The following is a 4,476-nucleotide window of genomic DNA, read 5'->3' on the forward strand; positions in this document are numbered from 1 at the left end:
AGAAGAAGATGAGAGGGGTACAGCAGTACTCCATCTGTCCCCAGCAGATTCTCCATCTCTCTCTGCAGTTCTTCCTTCTGTTTCAGGGTGAACTGAGATTGCTTCGAGCTGTGAGAACTGTCCATTAGAGCCAAACCTGAAATCAGCCACAAGGGAAATACATGTCCAGCTGTAAGTCTCCTCTAGGTTGTTAGTTTGAAAGACGCTTGAAGGACAAGAACAGAACAAGACCCAATTATCCTAATAACAGCAAACAGAGTTAAAACATGACTATTTGCCAAACACTATACAGTTTATAGATAAGTTTTAGAGTCAGGATTATTGAATTAAAATGAAAACTATTAAAAAAAAACATTTTTGTTACTGTAAAATTATTAACGGAAATAAAGTAAAAATATATATACATAAAAAAAATTTAACATTTTATTTCAGCTGGATGCCAAGACAAAATTTCTCAGAACCTGATGTACTAAAATAGCTAAAACTAAAACTAGAAAACCTAAAAAAAAAAAAGACAAAACTATATGATAACTAATAAAAATGGACAATAAAATTACTAAAACTTTAACTAAAATCAAAATAAACAATGAAAATATAAAAATTAAAACAAATTCAAAATAGTGGTCAAAGCTTTAACAGTACCTCTATTAAATACTAAAACAATACTGGTTAGAGTTTACCAATAGCTGCCACAGTGTGTTCAGATCTTCCAAATATCCTCATTATCAGCTCCCAAATAGGCCACACAGAGCCTCCATCTGCCATTAGCTCAACAAAAGGCTGTGGAGGCTGGAATAAACACAAACACACTCTAATTCTCTGCATGTAACGTTACAATTGTTGCTGTCATCTCAGCTGCGTGTCAGAGCTCTTTCTGTGAGACTCACCTGGAGCATCATTTGAGAGTTCCAGGTTTAAAACAACACAAACTGATAGACCCTGTAAAAAATTCTCCAGTATCATTTGTGTCAGAAACACAACAGACCTCTGGAGCTGTTCTGTAGAGATGATAAGACATGTATGTGTGTGATCTGCACTGTGACGGACAACAACGTTCCTGTAGAGCAGGAGAGTGAAGAGAAGTAGGTAGGAAATACCAAAATGAAAACATTTGAAACATCCCGTAGTATATTTAATCCTTAAGGCATCTTTTTTTTTCAGGATAGCTTTTCAATTATTTTACTTTATTTTGTTATGTACGTTCATATAATAGTTTATAAAGTTTATAAACTTGTTATAAGCTTGCTTTTAATTTATTTATATATATATATATATATATATATATATATATATATATATGAATTAAACAATAATAATAATTATTATTATTATTCTCTGGCCACAGAGTCAGCTGATAAAGACACCAGGACAGAATGAAGAAGAATGAAGAAAGCCAACACTCAGTAAAGCTAAGAAAAGTAAGTTTACATACTCAAGTTTATTTAAATTGAATTTATATATAAATTTGATTTATCAGATACTCTGCTTTTTAAAAAGTTCTGACCCCCCCCCCTGATTTTTAAATTGTATTATTAAATGAGCACATACACTCATTTAATCACATGCATCAAGCTTCAGTGTATTATTTCTTCTTTCTGTCAGGCTGCTCAATCCCAAATGCAAGCTAAACATGTTTGTATGTAAATGAAGATCTCGTCTTTTATTATCATGAATGTCACAGTGTTGAAGAGGATACAGCAGTATGCAGGTACAGTGTATGATCGTACTCGGTCACATACACTCACTTAAAACACCTTAGATGAATAGTCCACCACAAAAACGAAAATGTGCACACCCCCATCTAAGCTGTACATGAGTTTGTTTCTTCATCAGAACAGATTTGGAGAAATTTAGCATTACATCACTTGCTCATCAGTGGATCCCCTGCAGTGAATGGGTGCCGTCAGAATAAGAGACCAGCTGATAAAAACATCACAATAATCCACAAGTAATTCACATGACTCCAGTCCATCAGTTAATGTTTAGTGAGGTGAAAAGATGCATGTTTGTAAAAAAAAAATTGTCATTAAGACATTTTTAACGTCAAACCACTGCTTTCTAAAATGCAAATCCTCTATCCATAATATTGCTTTCTCCAGTGAAAAAGTGGTTTACACATGAAAACAGTCCAAAACAGTTCTAAACAAATATGTCAGTGGATTTTGATGTGAGAGGACAACAGTGGAAGGACTTTAAAGGGGTATTATAAATTATGGATATTTTGGCCAGAAGCAACAGTAAAGTAAATGCCTTGATGGATTTGTTTCTTACAAATATTGTGATGTTTTTATCAGCTGTTTGGAATCTCATTCTGACGGCACCCATTCACAAGTGATGTAATGCTAAATTTCACCAAATCTGTTCTGATGAATAAACAAACTCCTCTATATCTCAAGAAATTTGATAAATATATGGTTGTCCTGGGAAAGAAGGGCTTTTCATATGGGAGGTTTTATTTTGAGGTGCAGGTTAAGGGAAAGCCTCAGTGGAGTTTAGGTGTGAGAATCCTAAACAGGAAGGGAGGGGCTCAACCGGTGTCCTGAGAATGGAAATTGGACTTTGTGGCAGAGTAATGAAAAAGAGTGTAAAGCTTGTGAGTCTTCCCCTGTCTCTCTCTCCCTGAACTTGAAGCTACAGAAGGTGGGTGTGTTTGTGGATTATGAGGAAGGTCTGGTCTTATTTTATGATGTGAAGACCAGGTCTCATATCTACTCTTTCAACGGTCAGTCTTTCACTGAGAAACTCTATCCTTAAACTTTAAGCCCTTGGACTAATGCTGGTAAAAAAATTCAGCACCACTGATCATCTCACCTGTTGATTACAATGAATGAATTACACCTAAATATTAAGATGAAAATGATTTTCTTTATAATCATGAATCTGAAATATATATGTGCTTTTGTTTAAAGAATGACAGTGTGTACATTCTTAATAACAGACTGTACAAATCTACATAATACAGTAAATGTTCAGCATTTTTGTAGAAAATTATTTTATGCATGTTTCAAGAAATATTTGCTCAAGCATTTTCGTTCTTTGCTCTACTCTGATGTGATACTGACCTGTAAAAGTCATTCCTGTGATGCACAATTATTTTCTTACTACCTGAGACAAACAGTAAATTTTTTTTTAAATTGGTATACTTCATCCATGATGAAATACCTTTCATTTATTTAAACAAGTTCAAAATGCATTCAAAATCTGTAACACACATATATGACTGTTAAACGTAGGTCAGTTATTTACTTAAATCTAGTTAAATATTCACAATGAAATGTGTGGACAAAGCCCAAGCACTGTTCTGCATGAGACAGAGAGCAGGGCCAATATCTCCATGAGTTCAATCACTCTTTATTCCTGGTGATCATAATTTTCATAATTATTAGAACATAATTTTCAGTTGCTTTTCAAATACATATAGAATCGCGTAGAACACATACTTATTTCAAGTAAATATGCAAGATTAAGAAAGTGTGGATCCCTCTAATTCAGGGGTGCCCAAACTCGGTCCTGGAGGGCCGGTGTCCTGCAGAGTTTAGCTCCAACACACCTGACTTCAAGTTTCTAGTATGCCTAGTAAGAGCTTGATTAGCTGGTTTAGGTGTGTTTAATTGGGGTTGGAGCTAAACTCTTCAGGACACCGGCCCTCCAGGACCGAGTTTGGACACCCCTGCTCTAGTATATCCCTCAGATCTATCAAGGCCATCTTAATTTTAGGAAATTTTGCTCTTTAGTCTTGTACCACTAGATGGCAGCATAAAGTAACAAGAGCGGTTTCTTTATGGCATACAACACACGTGCACACACACACGATACACACGCTTTCATGTTCTGCTGCATGCAACTCTACACCCATTAACGGCAAAAAGAGCAGTTTAATGAGCTCTGTGCGCTCGAGCGTTGACTCATTTATTCAAGAGGCCAGATGCGTGCTTTATTTACCGTGAGATATTATATTCTTGCACCATGAAATTCAGCTCACAACTTCAACTTCAACTTCAACTCAGAAGGTCATATTATGACGAAGCTACAGAGTGACTAAAAACCTAATGTTTTTAAATGAAATATTTTAATACATATTTCATGCATTATATTATACTATTATTTATCCACAAAAGGGCGTCACACATTTGACAAACTTGAAAAAAAAACTGAAGGGCGTCCAATACTATCGTCAAAACAAAAGCACTTTTAAGGCTCATAAATATCTTAAGTGACGGTCTTGCTCAATAATTCATACATCATAGATTTGATAGGTGTTGTCTTCGTATAAAGTTTCTCACAGCACTGTAGGCCAGTTTGTCGTAGATTATCAACAAAGCCTTCTAAAAATAATACACATTACTGAAATGGCTACAGAGTTATGCTGTTTAATGTTGCACTGCAACATTATAATCTCCGGTAGGCTATGTGTTTTTTATCAAATGGTAACAATAAGACACGATTAAAAAAAGCAATAGGTTATATATATATATA

Source organism: Sinocyclocheilus grahami, unplaced genomic scaffold, assembly GCF_001515645.1.
Source record: "Sinocyclocheilus grahami isolate Dianchi unplaced genomic scaffold, SAMN03320097.WGS_v1.1 scaffold99.1, whole genome shotgun sequence".
Classification (NCBI taxonomy): domain Eukaryota; kingdom Metazoa; phylum Chordata; class Actinopteri; order Cypriniformes; family Cyprinidae; genus Sinocyclocheilus; species Sinocyclocheilus grahami.